Source organism: Aotus nancymaae, unplaced genomic scaffold, assembly GCF_030222135.1.
Source record: "Aotus nancymaae isolate 86718 unplaced genomic scaffold, 86718_ANA_hifiasm-v0.15.2.pri h1tg000051l, whole genome shotgun sequence".
Lineage (NCBI taxonomy): Eukaryota > Metazoa > Chordata > Mammalia > Primates > Aotidae > Aotus > Aotus nancymaae.
In genome coordinates this window covers 7,598,205-7,618,871 of record NW_026988465.1, presented here as the reverse complement: position 1 = coordinate 7,618,871, position 20,667 = coordinate 7,598,205, and the positions used below count along the sequence as shown (strand labels likewise).

Below are 20,667 nucleotides of genomic sequence, written 5' to 3'. Positions count from 1 at the left end.
TCTAAGTCCCTAGGGCTATAAATAAATAAGCCAACAGGCAGGAGAAGGGATGGCTCTACCTTATAGTTGAATGCCAACTAATAAACAGAGAATAAGGATGAATTTTATTTAAAAATCATGATTTGGTAAGTATCAGAGTAAAAACTGAGTCAGGCAAGATCCTATGAATGGCAAAACTGGGGAGTGACTGTTTGATAAACAAGTTAGCTACTTAGTAATAAATAGACACACTTCCTATCTTTTCACTGGAGAAATGTGACAGGCACTATCTTAGCCAAGTGTTAAAAAGTCATCATCATTATAAGGCTCTGCAGTATTATTTCTGCCATATCTTTGCCCAAAGGGCATAACCTAAATCTAATGAGAAATCATCAGAGCCGCACTCTTCAAAAATGAGATATTGGAAGACAAAGACAGACTGAGAAATTGTTCCAAAGTGGAGGGGACCAAAGAGATATGACGGCTAAGTTCAGCTCAAGATTCTTGATCAGATCCAGATTCATGAAGGACATGATGAGTATAAGCATGCACACTGGAATAGGGTCAGTGGATTAAATAGTAACACTATTTATCACTTGATGATTGTAGGTGGGCTGTCTTTGTTGCTAGGGAATATGCTTTGAAATATTAAGGGATAACTTGCAGATCATTTAAGAAAAATATATGAATAACAGAGAGAGCAGAATATGATTAGACAAGTGTACAGAATATTACGGATTGGGAAATATGGGTAAAATGTATACAAGAGCTCTTTATACTATTCTTGTAAGTATAGAAGTTTGAAATAGTTTAAAATAAAAAGTTAGCCGGGCGCAGTGGCTCACGCCTGTAATCCCAGCACTTTGGGAGGCCGAGGCGGGTGGATCACGAGGTCAAGAGATCGAGACCATCCTGGTCAACATGGTGAAACCCCGTCTCTACTAAAAATACAAAAAATTAGCTGGGCATGGTGGCGCATGCCTGTAATCCCAGCTACTCAGGAGGCTGAGGCAGGAGAATTGCCTGAACCCAGGAGGCGGAGGTTGCGGTGAGCCGAGATTGCGCCATTGCACTCCAGCCTGGGCAACAAGAGCGAAACTCCGTTGCAAAAATAAAATAAAATAAAATAAAATAAAATAAAATAAAAAGTTGAAGGAGGCCAGGCACAGTTGCTCACACCTGTAATCCCAGCACTTTGGAAGGCCAAAGTGGGCAGATCACCTGAGGTCAGGAGTTCAAAACCAGCCTGACCAACATGGTGAAACCTGTCTCTACTAAAAACAAATACAAAATTAGCCAGGTAAGGTTGCAAATGCCTGTAATCCTAGCTACTCGGGAGGCTGAGACAGGAGAATTGCTTGAACCTGGGAGGCGGAGGTTGCAGTGAGCTGAGATCTCCTCATTGTACTCTAGCCTGGGCAACAAGACTGAGACTCTGTCTCAAAAAAAAAAAAAAAAAAAAAAAAAAGTTGAAGGAAATCTTTGTGATTGCAAGAATTTCTTAAGGTAGGACATAAAATCATGAACCACAAAAGAAAAAATTGTGTAACGATCCCATAAAGTATATTTTTATATATGGATGGGTGTGCCATAGATTACCAACATATTATTAATGTTGATTATCTCTGGAAAAAGATGTAATACAGAGAAGGATAAGGAAGTATGGACATGTTTTATTTTTCTTAATATTTTGTGTACTGTTTAAATTTTTAAAATAAGGATATACTACTTTCATAAAAATAAGCTTCAAAATATGAAAAGTAAATAAAAGGTTGAAAACTCACTGAGACCTTTAAACGTTTTATAGATCTTCAAAGAGTAATATTTTCTTTTTTTTTTTTTCCTTTGAGACGGAGTTTCGCTCTTGTTTTCCAGGCTAGAGTACAATGGTGCGATCTTGGCTCACTGCAACCTCTGCCTCCGGGTTCAAGCCATTCTCCTGCCTCAGCCTCCCAAGTAGTGGGATTACAGGCACCTACCACTATGCCTGGCTAATTTTCTTGTATTTTTAGTAGAGACCAGGTTTCACTATGTTGGCCAGGCTGTTCTCAAACTGCAGACCTCAGATGATCTGCCTGCCTCGGCCTCCCAAAGGGCTGGGATTACAGGCATGAGCCACCACGCCCAGCCAATATTTTCATTAAATAAGATGCATGACTTATAGGAACTTTAGAGAGGAAGTATGTAGATTAGAATGATCAGGAATTAGGGGTTAAACACACTTAGATGAAGTAATTTTACCTTTTGGAACCTCAGCTTCCTCATCTGCAAATTGGAGATAATAATTAACCACCTTCCTCAGGTTTTCTGTGAAGTTCAGATGAGTTAACCAAATAAAGCATCAATGTTAGTCTCTCTGCTCTCTCTCTGAAAAAACATTTGTTCTATAGAATTTCCTCTTTAGAAAACATTTACATTCCCATCAACAAAACAGTGCTGGAGAGAGATCCACTCGGGATTGTAGCTCCCAGAGAAAGCGCACAGAACGAGAGGACACCACACTTTCAGACGAATTTTTGTTACCCACGGACCGGAAGATTCCCAGTGGAGGAGCCCCATGGGTCGCCAGCGTGACTCTTGTGGCTGGCGTTGCGGTTTTGCCAGTGCCCTGGCACGGCGGTTCTTGGTACAGAGTAAATGGGACTGGGTCTCATTTTGATCTACGTTTGGAGCTCCGGGAAGGCAGAGTCTCCCATTTACCTGATTGAAGAAGGGACTCAAGAGGGAAGCCAGACCGGAGATTCCCGGGCAGAAAAGCACCACGAATCTTAATACCGCTGTTTTGGCCAGTGCAGTGGGTTGCTCAGATTTCGGCCCTGGGAATCAACAAGTTGGACGTCCACTCAGAGACCTAATTTGAAAGTAGGCAATTACAAAGACGACAGGTGGATGAACTTACAATGATGGGAAGAAACCAGCATAAAAAGGCTGAGAATACCCGAGATCAGAATGCCTCTCCTTCTACAGGTGATCACAGTTCCTCATCAACAAGAGAACAAGGCCTGATGGAGAACGAGTGCGTTCCAATAACAGATTTAGGCTTCAGAAAGTGGATAATAAGGAACTTTAGTGAGCTAAAAGAACATGTTCTGGCCCAATGTAAAGAAACTAAGAACCTTGAAAAAAGGTTTGACGAAATGCTAACGAGAATTGACAACTTAGAGAGGAATATAAGTGAATTAATGGAACTGAAGAATACAACACGAGAACTCCACGAAGTATGCATAAGTTTTAACAGTCGAATTGATCAAGCAGAAGAAAGGATATCAGAGGTTGAAGACCAACTTAATGAAATGAAACGAGAAGACAAGATTAGAGAAGAAAGAGTAAAAAGGAATGAGTAAAGTCTCCAAGAAATATGGGACTATGTGAAAAGACCTAATTTGCGATTGATAGGTATATCTGAATGTCATGAAGAGAATGAATCCAAGCTGGAAAATATTCTTCAGGATATTATTCAGGAAAACTTTCCTAATCTAGTAAGGCAGGACAATACTCAACTCCAGGTAATCCAGAGAACACCACAAAGATATTCCTCAAGTAGAACAACTCCAAGACACATAATCGCTAGATTCACTAGGGTTGAAATAAAGGATAAAATTCTAAGGGCAGCTAGAGAGAAAGGTCACATTACCTATAAAGGGAAGACTATCAGACTCACAGCAGATCTCTCAGCAGAAACCCTAAAACTAGAAGAGAGTGGGGGTCAATATTCAATATCCTCAAAGAAAAGAATTTTCAACCCAGAATCTCGTATCCAGCCAAATTAAGCTTCATAAGCAAAGGAAAAAGAAAATTTTTCGCGAACAAGCAAGCACTCAGAGATTTCATCACCACCAGGCCTGCTTTACAAGAGCTTCTGAAAGAAGCACTACACACAGAAAGGAACAACCAGTATCAGTCATCCCAAAAACATACCAAAACGTAAAGAGTATCTCTATAATGAAGAATCTACATCAACTAATGGGCAAAATAGCCAGCTAGCATTAAATGACAATATTGAACTCACAAATATTAATATTAATTCTAAATTTAAATGGATTAAATGCCCCAATCAAAGACACAGACAGGTAAATTGAATAAAAAGTCAAAACCCATTGGTACGCTGTATCCAGATCTATTTCACAAGCGATGTCATACAAAGACTCAAAACAAAGGGATGGAGGAAGATTCACCAATTAAATTGAGAGCAAAAAATACAAAACAAAACAGGAGTTGTAACTTTCATCTCTGACAAAATAGACTTTAATAATAACAAAGACTAAAAGAAACAAAGAAGGACATTACATAATGGTAAAAGGATCAATGCAAAACAGGAGTTAATGATTATAAATATATATGCACTCAATATAGGAGCACCCAGATACATAAGACAAGTTCTTAATGACTATTTATAAAGAGACCTGGACTCCCACACAATAATAGCGGGAAATTTTGACACCACATTGTTAATATTTGACGGATCAACAAGATAGAAAATTAATAGGGACATCTGTGATTTGAACTTAGACCTGGAATAAGTAAACTTAGTGAATATTTATAGAATTCTCCACCAGGTCCACAGAACATAGATTTTTCTCAGTATCATATTATACCTATTTTGAAAGTGACTATATAATTGGAAGTAAATCACTCTTCAGCATTTGCATAGTATTTCACAGACTTAAATGAAATATTGGTTGGCTGTTTGTTATTTTCTTCCCTTATTTCTTCCTGTCTCCATTGTTAAGCACAATTATCAGCATAAAAGAGGTTTTTAATACCTATTTTTAGATTGCATTCCAGCCCGGGCAATAGAGCAAGACTCCTGTTCTCTCTCCCCCTTTTTCTTTCTCTTTCTTTCTTTCTCTTAGTAAAAAAAAAAAACAAAAACCAGTGCTACTAGTGTTAGAGCTGCCTAGGTTGTCTGATTGATAAAAATTGTCTGACTCAATAAAATTAACATAGGGTATTTATTAAAATATGATTCCACCTAAAGATTGATGCTCTATTAACAGATATGGCTCTTCTCTGCCTCTTGTGATCAAATGGAAACTGCCTCTCTGATAGTTTGAATCTGGTGATTAATGTGGAATGAGTTGTTCATTAAGGAAGTACTTTTCAATGATTTTCACACAATGACACATATTGAAAACAATTAAAGTTGACCTTGGCAAACATTTATTTACAATAGCTTCTTTACTGTAATAACACAGTATATAATTGTTACTGGTAAAGCTTCCATTCAACAGTAGGTTTTTTTTTTTGAGACCAAGTTTTGCTCTTGTTGTCCAGGCTGGAGTGCAGTGGTGAGATCTCGGCTCACTGCAACCTCCGCCTCCTAGGTTCAAATGATTCTCCTGCCTCAGCCTCCTGAGTAGCTGGGACTACAGGCACCCACCACCATACCTGGCTAATTTTTTTTTTTTTTTTTTTTTTTTTTTTAGTAGAGACGGGGTTTCTCCATGTTGGTCAGGCTGGTCTCAAACTCCCAACCTCAGGTGATCCGCCTGCCTTGGCCTCCCAAAGTGCTGAGATTACAGGCATAAGCCACCGCTCCGACCCTCCACACACACTTTTTCTGAGACGGAGTCTCACTCTTTTGCCCAGGCTGGGGTGCAGAGGTATGATCTTGACTCACTGCAACCTCTGCCTACCAGGTTCAAGCAATTCTCCTGCCTCAGACTCCCAAGTAGCTGGGACTACAGGCTTGCGCCACCACACCCAGTTAATTTTTGTATTTTTTCGTGTAGACAGGGTTTCACACCATATTGGACAGGCTAGTCTCAAACTACTGTCCTCATGATCTACGCGCCTCAGCCTCCAAAAGTGTTGGAATTACAGGCATGAGCCACCGTGCCTGGCCAACAGTAGGTTTTTAATAGTTAAGTTTTTGAGGAGTCAAAAGCTATACATTTTTGGCTGCATGGGGGTTCAGTGGGCTTAAGCCCCACGTTGTTCAATGGTCAACTGCATTTATCTTACTCCCATAGATACAATGGACAAAGCTGCTCTCAGCCAGAGGTATCTGACCAAAAGGCTTCAACTGCCCTGGGTTTTGCCTGCCATATATGCTGCTGAGATCAACGTGTAGCTGATCAGTAACTCATTCCCAGCCCGTCAGCATGCACAGACATGGCAAGGAAGCTCAGCAGTGAGGAATAAAGAACAGCAAAAGAGGCTGCCGTTACAGGAATCAGTTTAAGAAGCTAAAAACACACATTAAGGCCAGGCACGGTGGCTCATGCCCGTAATCCCAGCACTTTGGGAGGCTGAGGCAGGCAGATCATGAGGTCAGGAGTTTGAGACCAGCCTGACCAACATGGTGAAACCCCGTTTCTACTAAAAATACAAAAACTATCTGGGCATGGTGGCGCACACCTGTAATCCCAGCTATTCGGGAGGCGGAGGTTGCAGTGAGCTGAGATCGCACCACTGCACTCCAGCCTCGGCGACAGAGCAAGACTCCATCTCGGAAAAACAAACAAAAAAAATTGGAAAAAGATCACACTCAAGGAAAAGATCAAGCCGTTTCTAACTGTCGTTGGAACTAGACCCTTCAAACTTTGGAACAATTAACTCTAGGTTTCTACTTTCAGGCCTCATGTCTTATCAACAGTGACCTGTCATTGTAACTGATTTTATTTCTTAACCTTGCCTTTTCCTTAATTTCATTTCCCTGCCATCTTAACCATCTCTTGTATTGCTTGGGAGGTGAAAACCAAGAAAGCCTTGCACCCTACTCCACTCCTGGCTTTTGCCTGATCCACGAAGCTGAAGACACTTGAGTCTCCCAGACCAGGACTAACCTCGGTCAAGTCACTAGAGCAGCTAAAAACAGCTCCACGTGGCTCAGCATTTGAATGGAAAATTCTACAAGGGTGACCGATTTACCCTTCATAAAAACTGTTATGATTTTTCACCAAGGCTTGAAGGAGGTTAAGATTGCAACCATCATAGGAATTTGAAGTTCACTTTATTCCTAATAAGGAGAAAACTAGAAAGAGACACATTTATGAATCCTTCGAGGTAAAAATAAAAGAACAGGAAACCCTGTCAAACACTGTCCTAAATTTGTCAAGCTCAGGAACACAAAAGGTAGCATTTTAAGCAGCAAAAGTCACTAAGGACGTTTGAAGTGAGCTGGACTGATGTGGATTTAAACAAACCTCCAAAGTTTCTAGGTCGTCAAATGTAGACCAATGAGCACACACAAAAGGCAATCACAGCTAGGGGGCAGCTTTTGCAAAATAGAAAGAGCCAAAAAGGAACAGCAAAAAGCACTAACTAGGACTTCAGCACAAACCCTTCAGCTCACTATGCAAGAGCTGGGAGGAAAAGGACAGACACTAGAAACAGAAGATAACAGTTTTATTAGAAAGGAGGGAGTTGTACCCACTTGATTCTTAAAAAGAGAAATGATAGTTTGCATAAAATCACAGAAAAGGAATCTAATCACAGTAACTACTTACCAGGATTAAAATAAATTGCTTTATTTATTTATTTTCCTAGCAGCTCTCTGACCATCTTATTTATTTATTTATTTATTTATTTATTTTCAAGACCAAGTTTTTGCTCTGTCGCCCAGGCTGGGGTGCAGCAGTACAATCTTGGCTCACTACAACCTCCACCTCCTGGTTTCAAGTGATTCTCCTGCCTCAGCCTCCCTGGGATTACAGGTGCCCCCCACCACGCCTGGCTAATTTTTTGTGTTTTTAGGAGAGATGGGGTTACATCCCATTGGCCAGGCTTGTCTCAAACTCCTGACCTCAGGCAATCCCCCCAACAGAGTGAGACTCCATTTCAATTAAAAAAGAAAAGAAAAAAAAAAACATAAGGACCAGCAGTTTCACTCTTGATATCTACTCAGGAGAAATGAAAACATGTGTCCTCCTAATGACTTGTTCAAGCGATTCTCCTGCCTCAGCCTCTCAAGTAGCTGGGATTACAGGTGCGTACTATCATGCCTGGCTAATTCTTGTATTTTTAAATAGAGACAGGGTTTTGCCATGTTGGCCAGGCTGGTCTCAAACTCCTGACCTCAGGTGATCTGCCCACCTCAGCCTCCCAAAGTGCTGGGATACAGGCGTGAGCCACTGCACCTGGCCCACTTATTTATTTTTTAAATAAGTCTTAGCTATTTTCTTGGTCACAAGATTTAGGAGGTAGAGACCTAAACTAACATTTTTGTCCATGTAGTGTGTCCTTAATTCAATGTCAGACAGTTTCATCTCATAATCGACCCCATTTCTAATTCAAATGTAATCATCTTGACACTGACATTTACTAGCTGGGTGTCCTTGGGCAAGTAATAAAAACTCCGTATCTTAGTGTCCTCAGCGACTGCAACAATCTTAATTCAAAGAAATAATGTCCAACAGGCACTTAGTCCTCTTCTAAGACCATATATCAAAGGTCAACAAGCACATGATGTCTAACATCATTGCTAATTAGGGACATGCCAATCAGAACTATAAGAGGATCCCAGTTCACACTCATTAGAAGGGGTAAAATAAAAGAGATAGACAATAACAAGTGTTGACAAGCATGTGAAAAAATTGGAACCCTCATACACTGCTGGTGGTCATGCAACATGTTGTAGCCCTTGGGAAACCAGTTGGGCAGCTCCTCAAAATGTTAAACATAGAATTAACATTGGGGGCCGGGTGCTGTGGCTCATGCCTATAATCCCAGAACTTTGGGAGGCTGAGGCAGGCGGATCACTTGAGGTCAGGAGTTGGAGTCCAGCCTGGCCAACATGGCAAAATCCCATCTCCACTAAAAATACAAACAAATTAGCCAGGTGTGGTGGTGCGCGCCTGTATTCCCAGCAACTTGGGAGGCTAAGGCACGAGAATTGCTTGAACCTGGGCGGTATAGGTTGCAGTAAGTGGAGATTGTGCCACCACACTCCAGCCTGGGCGACAGAATGAGACTCTGTCTCAATTTAAAAAAAAAAAAAGAATTAACATAAGGACTCACAGTTTCACTGCTGGTATCTACCCAGGAGAAATGAAAACATGTGTCCCCACAATGACTTGTTCAGGAATGTTCACAGCAGCATTCTTCACACAAGCCAAAAGACAAGCCAAAAGTAGAAACAACTGTCCATCAGTGGATGAAAAAATAAACGTGGTCTATCCATGCAATGAAACAGTATCCATTCCTATAGAAAGTGAAGTACTGATTCACACTACGACATGGATGAATCTCAAAAGCATGGCAGTAAGTAAAAGGAGCCATGCGTGAAAGAACACATATTGTGCGATTCAGTTAATATGAACTGTCCAGAAAAGGCAAATCCATAGAGCCAGGAAAGTCAGGGTTGGGTGTGGAAATGGGAAGTGGCTGTAAATGGTTGTGAGGTTTCTTTTTGTAGTGATAAAATGATTCTAAATTAGTTTGGGATCATGGTTGCACAACCGTAAAGGCACTAAATATCATGACATTGTACACTTAAAATGGGTGAGTTTTATGATATGTAAATTATGTGTCATAAATTTCACACTGTGTAAATTATGCCTCAATAAAGCTGTTACATTTAGGTGGGGAAAGGCAATTAGTTTAGTGCCTGGCATTGTAAGAACTTACGGGATGATGATTGACAGACCTTCTAGGAAGGCCTTATGGTGCCTAAAACTGGGGCTGGAAACAGCTGTAACTCCGTCGATCTGGACGGTAGAAAACTGCTGGATTTTTTTTTTCTTTTTCCTTTTTAAATTTTACATTGCAGGTCTCATTAGCAGAAAACTGTTGGATTTGTATGAAAGCAACAACACAATTTATTTCATACTAGCAACATAAGGTGAATTTGAATTCAATCTGACGCCAAGCTTTGCGTGGGTTGAAGCTCTCAAAGATATAAAGCTCCTTACCCTCCAAGACTCTGCTTTCTGGCAGCAGCAACAGATGATTAAACCACAAACCCTAACAAGTCCGTAAAGTGACAACAAAAAGTACCTGGGGCACAAAGGACAAACTGCTCTGCCTGGGGGTAGGGGCTTGTCAAAGGTTTAGGAGCAAGACCAACTCAAATGAGTCCTCAAAGATAACCAGGATTTTTCCAGGCCAAGAAACGCCTAGGGGGAAAATTGGCTCAAAGGCAAAGAGGTCTGTTTGGGGAATAGCAATTACACAGGGAATTCAAATCCAAGCCAAATAAACCACTTCAACCACATTTTCTGGATTTTTTTTTTTTTTTTTGAGACCGTGTTTTTGCTCTTGTCGCCCAGGCTAGAGTGCAGTGGTGTGATCTCAGCTCACTGCAACCTCTGCCTCCCCATTCAAGTGATTCTCCTGCCTCAGCCTCCAGAGTAGCTGGGACTACATACAGGCACAAGCCACCATGCCTGGCTAATTTTTATATTTTTAGTACAGACGGTTTTTCACTGTGTTGGTCAAGATGTTTTCCATCTCTTGACCTTGTGATCCGTCCACCTTGGCCTCCCAAAGTGCTAGGATTACAGGCATGAGCCACCACGACTGGCGTTTTCTGGATATTTTAAATCACAGCCTTTCAGGGCCAAAATGACCCATCTAAATTCCCTTAATTGTTGATTTTACTTTTCTAGATCTGAATTAAAACATACAGGAATTTGACCCAGCAATCCCATATACGCAAAGGAATATAAGTCATTCTGTCATACAGATAGATACATGCATGTGCATGTTCACTGCAGCACTAGTCACAATAGCAAAGGCATGAAATCAACCTAAATGCCCATCAATGACAGACTGATAAAGAAAATGTGCTACATATACACCATGGACTACTACGCAGCCATAAAAAGGAACGAGATCATGTCCTTTGCAGCAACATGGATGGAGTTGAAAGCCATTATTGTCAGCAAACTCATTCAGGAACAGAAAACCAAACACTGTATGTTCTCATATGTGGGAGCTGCTTGATGAGAACACATGAACACATGAAGGGCAACAACACACACTGGGGCCGGTGGCGGGTGTCAGGGGAGGTCGGGCATCAAAAAGAGGAGCTAATGGAGACGCTGGGCTTAATACGTAGGTGACGGGGTGGTCTGTGCAGTAAACCACTGTGGCACACATTTACCTGTGTAACAAACCTGCACATCCTGCACATGTACCACTGAACTCAAAATAAAAGTTGAAAGAAAACAAACACAACATACAACTTCAGTCCTCAAAATGCACGGAGGGTAATTGATACTGACCTAGCAATCAGATGACTGATAACTCCCAAGAGTGTTTTCTAATGGATTTAGCATATGTGGCAGCAAAGGATGTTTGTCCTTCGGAAAAGTTGGTGGAGGTAATGGGGGAGTGGGGGCTTAGGTTTAGGAATCCCACCCTGTGGACTGCTTAAAAGCTGAGCTAGAATGGAAAAATGAGAAAATTAACTTCCTGCAATGCTGAAGGGGAACATTCTCCATTTGTTGAGAATATTTTATTAGACACGCAGACCATTTCTCTCCCATTTCTCTGTTCCTGGTGCAAAGTGATATTGGAAGCCTGCCCAGTGATGAAGCCGGATAAAAGCCTAGGTCCTGGGCTAATCATTTGGTTACATGTTCACATTTGGTGTATGGGTGATAGGGGGTGGGCAGGGCCTGGGCGAGGAGGGGACTGAAATGCACACAAATAGTTAAGATGCGACGGAGGAGGCGCTGCAAGAGAAGTGTGGACCAAGTGGGGGCGGGTGAGCTGGTTCTGCAGGAGTGTAAAGCAGCTGAGGCCATCACATTTCCACTGGATCTTGAAGAGAACTGATAAGAAAGAGCAGCAAAGATAAAGGGCATATCAGAACAAGGAGACAGCATGAACAAGGTTGTAGAGGCCATTTGACTTCAGACCAGTCTAAAGTGAGAAGCCTGGCAAGGTGGGAGCTTTAGTCATAGAACACTGCTTCCTGGTACAAGACTACACAGGTGACATAGCTAAGAGCAACACCCAACAGAACCTCTGCAGCCACATACCTAATTTACTCCTTTCTTTTCCCTCCCCTCCCCTCCTTTTTCCTCCCCTCCCCTCCCCTCTCAGTCCCACTCCTCCCCTCCCCTCTGCTCCTCTCCCCTTGCTCCCTCACCTCCTTTTACCTCCCCTTCCCTTCCCTTCATTTTTTCTTTTGAGATAGGGTCTCACTCTGTCACCAAGACTAGGGTGCAATGTCACAACCACCCCTCACTGCAGCCTCGACCTCCCGTGCTCAAGTGATCCTCCTGCCTCAGCCTCCCAAGTAGCTGGGACTACAGGCATGCACCTCTAAGCCCAGCTGATTTTCGTAGAGATGAAATTTCACTATGTTACCTACGTTGGTCTCAAGCAATCCTCTGATCCTCCTGCCTTGGCCTCCCAAAGGGTTGGGATAACAGGTGTGAACCATCACACCCAGCCTCACATACCTGATTTCTAACAAAACCATTAGACTTTATGCTTTCAAAACCAAATGTTAGTGGGTTTTGTTTTTTGTTTTAGTTGCACATAGAATTTTTAGAGTATAACATTAAAAGCTCAAGAATCAATAGCTGAGAAGTTAATCTGTTCTCTCTCTCTACATTTAATGAGTTTCTGTGATGTGGCAGGTATAACTTGTGTTCGTTCTTTCTTTCCTTTCTTTCTCCCTTCCTTCCTTCCTTTCTTTCTCTCTCTTTTTTTTTTTTTTCAGAGTTTCGCTCTTGTTGCCCAGGTGCAATGGTGCCATCTCATCTCACCGCAACCTCCGCTTCCTGGGTTCAAGTGATTCTCCCGCTTCAGTCTCCCAGATAGCTGGGATTACAGGTGCATGCCACCATGCCCGGCTAATTTTTCGTATTTTTAGTAGAGACAGGGTTTCTCCATGTTGGCCAGGCTCATCTCGAACCCCTAGCCTCAGGTGATCTGCTCGTCTGGGCCTCCCAAAATGCTGGGATTACAGATGTGAGCCACTGTGCTCAGCCGGTTTGTGTACTTTCTAATCCTTCAACAGTCCTACAAGGAGATATTTTATCCCCAGGATATCTGAAGAATCAGGCTTAGTGAAATGAGGCATTTGCCCAAAGTTAAAGAGACAGTGAGCCGTAGAGCCAGGCTTTAAACTCAGGCCTGTTTGCTTGTAAGCCCCACCCGTGAGCATGAGCTACCCTCTAACTGTAATAGAGAGTAAACAAATCTTCAGACTATTTTTCCAACCCATTCACCAGTCCACTTAAATCTTAAAGGAATTCTAATTGATGTCATCTGACTCTAGCCCAGCTGAGCCCAACTCTTATTTTTTTCTTTCTTATCAATCTATTTTTAGCTTCTTCAGTATAAAGTTAAGATAGGTCCCCACAGAAAGAAATGCTATTTTTTGGTTTTAAAAAGAAAATTGCTACCTAAAGGGGCAACAAAATATTAAATAGGGTCATGTCTTTGGTTATTCCTCAGAGATCCCAGAAGATGGTGTAATTAGCAAAGCAAGACTATTCATAGTTTTCTTTCCTTCCTTCCTTCCTTCCTTCTTTCCTCCTACCTTCCTTCTTTCATCTTTCTGGACGGAGTCTTGCTCTGTCACCAGGCTGGAATGCAGTGGTGTGATCTCAGCTCACTGCAACCTCTGCCTCCCAGGTTCAAGTAATTCCCCTGCCTCAGCCTCCCAAGCTCCTGGGACTACAGGGGCACACCACCACGCCCAGCTAATTTTTTTTCTTTTAGTAGAGATTGGGTTTCACCATGTTGTCCAGGATGGTTTCGATCTCCTGACCTTGTGATCTGCCCGCCTCAGCCTCCCAAAGTGCTGGGATTACAGGCTTGAGCCACCGCGCCCAGTCCTATATTATCATTATTATGCAAGTCATTTCTGATGGTAATGTATATGGATACATAAAATGCATATGAATCAATGAAACTACATATTGGGGCAATTTCTGATCTGGGGAAATTGCAATCTTTTTACAAACTCAATAAAATGTCAAAATCACTAGCAGTCCTCAGTTGTGCTATGGCACTTTATGACTTCCAGCAACTAAGCCTGTTATTCCATAACAGAACATAGATGGCATGAGCTCTATCAGGGTTTATATTCAAGGTGTCATGGGGATGAATTCAGGAAAGAATACAGATGGTCCTGACTTATGAGAGTTCAACTTATAATTTTTTGACTTTATGATATGTGAAAGCAATGGGCATTCAAGTAGAAACCATACTTTGACTTTTGAATGTTGGTCTTTTCCCAGACTAGTAAGGTGTGGTGTGATACTCTCTCCTGATGCTGGCAGCGGCAAGCAGCCCCAGCCCCCAGTCAGCCACGAGATCATGAGGGTAAACAACTGATACTGTATTCTACAGTGTCCTGTATTCAAGAAATCACATGGCATAGGCATCACTTTATTATAAAATAGGCTTTGTGTGAGATGATTTTGCCCAATGATAGGCTAACAATGTAAGTGTTCTGAGCATGTTTAAGGGATACTAGGATGTTTGGTAGATTAGGTTCATTAAATGCATTTTGTTTTCTTTCTTTCCTTTTTTTTTTTTTTTGAGATGGAATCTCCTGTTGCCCAAGTTGGAGTGCTGTGGCACAATCTCGGCTCACTGAAACCTCCGCCTCCTGGGTTCAAGCGATTCTCCTGCCTCTGTCTCCTGAGTAGCTGGGATTATAGGCACCTAGCACCACACCTGGCTAATTTTTGTGTTTTCAGTAGAGACCGGGTTTCACCATGTTGGCCAGTCTGGTCTCAAACTCCTGACCTCTAGTGATCCACCTGCCTCAGCCTTCCAAAGTGCTGGGATTACAAGCGTGAGCCACCCCGCCCGGCCATTAAATGCATTTTGATTTATGGTATTTTCAACTTGTGATGAGTTTCTTGGGACATAACCCCATTGTAAGTCAAAGAGCATCTAACTTAGCTGGGAAGGAGGAAGAAGAAAGTAAGGACAGGGTGCGAGCCACACACTTCTCAAAGAACAAACCCAGTGATGGGTGAAGAGGAAAGACAACGGGTAGCAAAGATCAGATTGCTTGCGGTGAAATGCCTCCTTTCTTCCTCTAGGGAAGTCATAAAACGAATGCCATTGTTTTTGATCATCTACATGTTTAAAAAACGAATCAGGCCATTTACCACCTTCCTAAGAAACTGTTTCCTTGAAAAGAATTCACAGGTGTCCCAACTCTGATTTCCTTTCCTAGAAGTTGAGAAAAATTAGTATTTCTGGTATTTATATAAAAACGGAGATTGTTTAAGGCAAGCTAACAGTAAAAATCCCCAGAGTTTCCTCCTCTTCAAGTCTGTCCACACGCCCAGCATCTCAGAAGCTCCGTGTGCACATTTGGTTTGGGGAACATTAATTCTCTCTGGACGCAGTAAGGTCCCAGCCACATCCCTGGGCCTCGAGTATGAGTTCCCAAGACCACCTTGATTCGATCAGCCCTTCTCTGCTCCCAAAGTTGCATCTCTCAAGGTCTCAGCACCTGGCATTGCACTTTTACATATAGAGGAACTAGCGGGATATGCCAGCCTCAAATAGTGACAAAGAGTCAGGCCATGTGGACTGTACAGCAAATAGAAATACAATGAGCCACCCACATTTAGGGTTCAGGGGAAGATGCCTGCCATGGAATATCAACAGGGCTGGTCCACCTGCTTGCTCCAGAGGGAAAAACAAATTGGAAGCAGGGAGAGTCTGTCTTCCAAGCCCCCAATCACCCACCAGGTATATTCCTTTCTCTATTCCTTCCCCTTTGGACACCCCGGCACTCTTTCTTCCTCCCACACTGTGCAAAGCCTGCTCCCAGGAAAGGCTGTTTTTGCATTCATTCCTATTTTAATGTGAGTTTGAAATAAACTCCCATGGAGTTATATTCAAAATACTCCTTTGTAGCAAGTGAAAAAGAAATCATTGGTCATTTTTGAAATGTGTAAAATTCAAGGCACATGACCAGTGGAATAAACTCACTGAATGTCCCTATCACAGGCAGAGCCATCGACCCAGAGGATCAATAGCTCAGGATGAAAGTGGGAGGTGGATGAACTTGCAACCTTGGGCCTATAAATGGAAATCATCCACAGCTGAGTCAGACAAGAAACTGAAAGGCATGACATCTTGTTGTGGACCAGATTAAGGAGGAGAAGGAGTAAAAGACGGAAGCAGGGAGAGGAAGAAGAGAGGGCAGGAAGCCCTAATTTCACAATAGCTAGTGAGGCTTCCCATCGTTTTTTTTTGAGATGGAGTCCCACTCTGTCGCCCAGGCTGGAGTGCAGTGGCGCAATCTCATCTTACTGCAAGCTCCGATTCCCGGGTTTAAGCAATTCTCTTGCCTCAGCCTTCTGAGTAGCTGGGATTACAGGTGCCCGCCACAACACCCGGCTAATTTTTTTGTATTTTTAGTAGAGACAGGGTTTCTCCATGTTGGCCAGGCTGGTCTCTTAACTCCTAAAGGTGATCCGCCCACCTCAGCCTCCCAAAGTGCTGGGATTACAGGTGTTAGCCGCCGCGCCCGGCCAAGGCTTCCCATCATAAAGCCACATGTGAACTCCCTTTCTGTAACACTGTTCTCCTCATAGGCACCTTCACCTGAGCAGGCCAGGCAGAGAGACCTATGAGAGGCCTTTAGAGGAAATGCTGCTTCTTAAGGGACCTCTCATGTATAGGGAATGGACCATGTTTTTGTTTTTGAGACGGAGTCTTGCTCCGTCGCCCAGGCTGGAGTGCAGTGGCATGACCTCGGCTCATTGCAACCTCTGTCTCCCAGGTTCAAGCAATTCTCCTGCCTCAGCCTCCTGAATAGCTGGGATTACAGGTGTGCACCATCACACCTGGTTAATTTTTGCATTTTTAGTAGAGATGGAGTGTCACAACGTTGGCCAGGCTGGTCTTGAACTCCTGACCTCAGGTGATCTGCCTGCCTCGGCCTCCTAAAGTGCTGGGGTTACAGGCATGAGCCACCGTGCCCAGCCCCATGTTTTGTTTTGCTTATTTATTCATTTTTGAGACAGAGTCTCACTCTGTTGCTTGGCTGAGTGTAGTGGTGCTATCGCAGCTTGCTGCACCCTCGACCTCCTGGGATCAAGCGATCCTCCTGCTTCAGCCTCTCCAGTAGCTGAGACTATAGGTGCGTGCCACCATGCTTAGCTATTTTTGTGATTTTTTGTAGAGACAAGGTCTCACTGTGTTGCCCAGGCTTTGCTTTTTTGAACAACATGACCCTGCCATCCTGATCACCGCTGATTGGACAACTTGGGGCTACATAAAGGGCAGTTGTTCGCAAAGAGGTCAGCAGCAGCCTGAGAAGTGGAGTGGATTGAGAACAGGGATCCTCATTATGTATATATACAATGGCTGCATGACCCGAGGAAGGACTCTCTGGGAATATCTGAATAGGACACAGAGGGCACTTGCTGTCAAGAGAGAAGCATGGGTCAGCGCGGTGGCTCACACCTGTAATCTCAGCACTTTGGGAGACTGAGGCGAGCAGATCACCTTAGGTCGGGAGTTCAAGACCAGCCTGGCCAATAAGGTGAAACCCCACCTCTACTAAAAACACAAAAATTAGCCAGGCAGGATGGCATGCACCTGTCATCCCAGCTACTTGGGAGGCTGAGGCAGGAGAATCACTTGAACCCGGGAGGCGGAGGTTGTAGTGAGCCAAGATCACACCACTGCACTGCAACCTGGGTGACAGAGCGAGACTCTATCTGGGAAAAAAAAAAAAAAAAAAAGAGAGAGAGAGCAGCACGGAATCTGGCAGATACCAGGGGAAGACATAGGAAGTAGAAGCCACAGGGTGGAGGAGCCCATAAGCCAGAGGAAGCCCTGAAACACAGTGAAGAATTTCAGGTAAGGTAAAAGAGGCAGGCAAAGCAAAACCAGCAGAGGTGGAGACTCTGAGACACGAGTCCAGCCAACATCTCAGTGCTGCTAAGGCATCTCCTGACCACTGCGCCAGCAGTGAGGACGCATGGCCCACCTCCCCTGCCCGTGGTTGTAGCCACAGGCCACATGCAGAAGTGATATTTCAAATTCAGTTAAATAAAATACATTCCTTTTTTTTTTTTTCTTTTTTGAGATAGAGTCTTGCTCTGTCATCCAGGCAGGAGTATAGTGGCATGATCTCAACTCACCACAACCTCTGCCTCCCAGTTCAAGCAATTCTCCTGCCTCAGTCTCCTGAGTAGCTGGGATTACAGGCACCCGCCACTATGCCTGGCTAATTTTTGTATTTTTAGTAGAGACAGATTTCACCATGTTGGCCAGGCTAGTTTTGAACTCATAACTTCAGGTGATCCACTCGCCTCAGCCTCCCAAAGTGCTGGGATTACAGGCGTGAGCCACCATGCTCAGCCTGACTAGTTAACTTTAGAGAATCCTAATCATAAGCCCTCAATCACTATAATCAATTGGAACAATCTCAAAATATCCCTCCCATCCCCTGCCAAAAAAAAAAAAAAAAATCGAAAACCAAAACACACACACAATCAACCAGAAGGATCCTTACAAAGGAAAATGGCTCAGATCTCCACATAGCAGGAGTAATAATTACACAAGCCAACCCTTAAATTTCTAATTCCCTTACCTCCTACATTCAGCCCTGTCTCTGGTCAGGAAAGAGTGGCAGGCCTTGCTGGACATGGTGGCTCACGAGGCTGAGTCAGGAGGATTGCTTGGGCCTAGGAGTTCAAGACCAGCCAGCCCTGGCAACATAGCGAGACCCCGTCTCTACAAAAGTTATAATTAGCCAGGCATGGGCACACACCTGTAGTCCCAGCCTCTTGGAAGCTTTGAGCCTGGAAGGTCGAGACCAGCATGTGCCAGGTGCTGTGGCTCATGCCTATAATCCCAGCACTTTGGGAGGCTGAGGCCATGAGCCATGATTGTGCCACTGCACTCTGGCCTGGATGACAGAGTGAGATTAAGGAAAAAAAAAAAAAAAAAAAAGTAAGAAATAAAGATAAGTTTCAAAAAGAAAAGAAAACAGTTGGCAGGGCCGGTTGGGGTCCTCTGGCAGTGATCATCCACACACATAACATAAAAATGATTTCAGGGGCGAACTTTTGTAAGTTTCTGAAAGACGTGAATGGGTGTATTTGTGTTCTATTGCTTTGCCAATCTGTTACTGCTACATGGGGTGTACAAATACAGCACCAATAGATAGATGGAGTGGAGAAGTCAGGGTGTTTCCCTTAAGTTTCTGTTCAGTAAGCTGATTAGGATCACAGACCCTGAGAGCGGCAAGGGACTCTGAGGCCATCCTGTCCAATCCTGGAGGTTTCCTCTGCAGGACTTCCCCAGCCCTGATTCCCTTGACTTTGCTCACCATTGAGGAACCTGCTCATTCTATTCTCAGCTCCACGTGTTCTCATTTCTCATCCGCTGGCCCTAGATTCTACTTCTAAAATGACAGAGTTGGTCTACTTTCTCTTTCCTGAGCAAATCTTTTAATTAGGTGAAGACATTGATCCCTCTTCAAGTCTTTTCAAATCAATCAACCTTTTTGTTTGTCTTGGTATTCTCTCTTAAAAAAAAAAAAGTGGGGACTGGCCTTTGTACTTCTCTGGCTGCTCTCTTCGGAACTGCTGTGTCAATGTCCCCCCGTACAGCAGGGTGGCCAGACCTAAAGAGTCTACATCTTACTCCAAGCACATGGGAGGGAAGTGGAGCTTTCACTTCCCTTACTGTGGACACTGTCATTCTATTTAAACAGCTCTGTGCCTCCCCCACCCGACTTTTTTAAGCCTCAATTTCTTTTGATCACTACATTATCCCTTCTGGATCTGAGAAAATCACAGATTTAAAGAGAATTCTAAGCCTATGAAGCTTTGTATACCAACATCTAAAACAAGCACCTACAATGGTTTACACCCCTTGCCATATGGGGGAATCACTTAGAAGCTGTACAAACACCATAAGTTATGTCTGGCCCCAAGGAGGGAAACGAGCCCTGGCTTAGGTTATTTTTAGAAGTCCCAGATGATCGTAGTATGTATCCAGGGTTGAACCACCAATCCAAAGAAACCATGACTATGATCTTCATATGGGTTCCGGTTACTTTTTCCTTTGAACTGCAAATATGAATTATTGTTTTAAATTGAACAAGCAGAAGTAAATTGGTTCACTATAAACAACTTGAGATTATTCAAAAATCATTTGGAACTTGGACCGAAGGAGAGATGGAATTGATTTAGTAACAACTGAGACCTAACTGAAAGTCATCCTAAAAAGAACATCAGGCTTAGGAGATGCAGTTTATAATTGGTGCATGTGCTTACTTGCTAGCTGCGGGACTTGAGCACATCATGTAATCATATTGAAGTTTCTTCATCTGCAAAATAGAGGCCCTGGTCTAGAAATCTTTAAGGTACTCTAAGGGTTTTTTTTAAACTTCTTGAAAAAAAAAAAAAAAAAATAGAGACAAGGTCTTACTATGTTGTCCAGGCTGGTCTCAAACTCCTGGTCTCAAGAGATCCTCCCGTCTCGGCCTTCCAAAGTGCTGGGATTACAGACATGAGCCACCATGCCCGGCCATGCTTTAAATTTTTGATTCAAGACCAGAAAATAGCTTGCAAATAAAAAATTCAAAAGTTGTATCTTGCTTCCATTTTGAAAGAATGGGAGCTTCAACAGGGACAAAAATATTATTGAAACGTTCAAATTGTCATTCGAATTTTATTTATAATACTTATTCCTGATTTTAAATGCATTACGCTGAAAGGTGAATAGGGTTTATATTTTTACTTATTTATTTTATTTTTATTTTTGAGACGGAGTCTTGCTCTGTCA

At 43.0% G+C, this 20,667-nt stretch overlaps 1 protein-coding gene across 2 annotated transcripts in view; it reads right to left on the bottom strand.

Moving 5' to 3' along the window:
- Positions 1 to 20,667, bottom strand: part of LOC135268130 (N-acetyllactosaminide beta-1,6-N-acetylglucosaminyl-transferase) — a 96,039-nt gene that overhangs the window by 70,638 nt on the left and 4,734 nt on the right. The window lies entirely within an intron of this gene.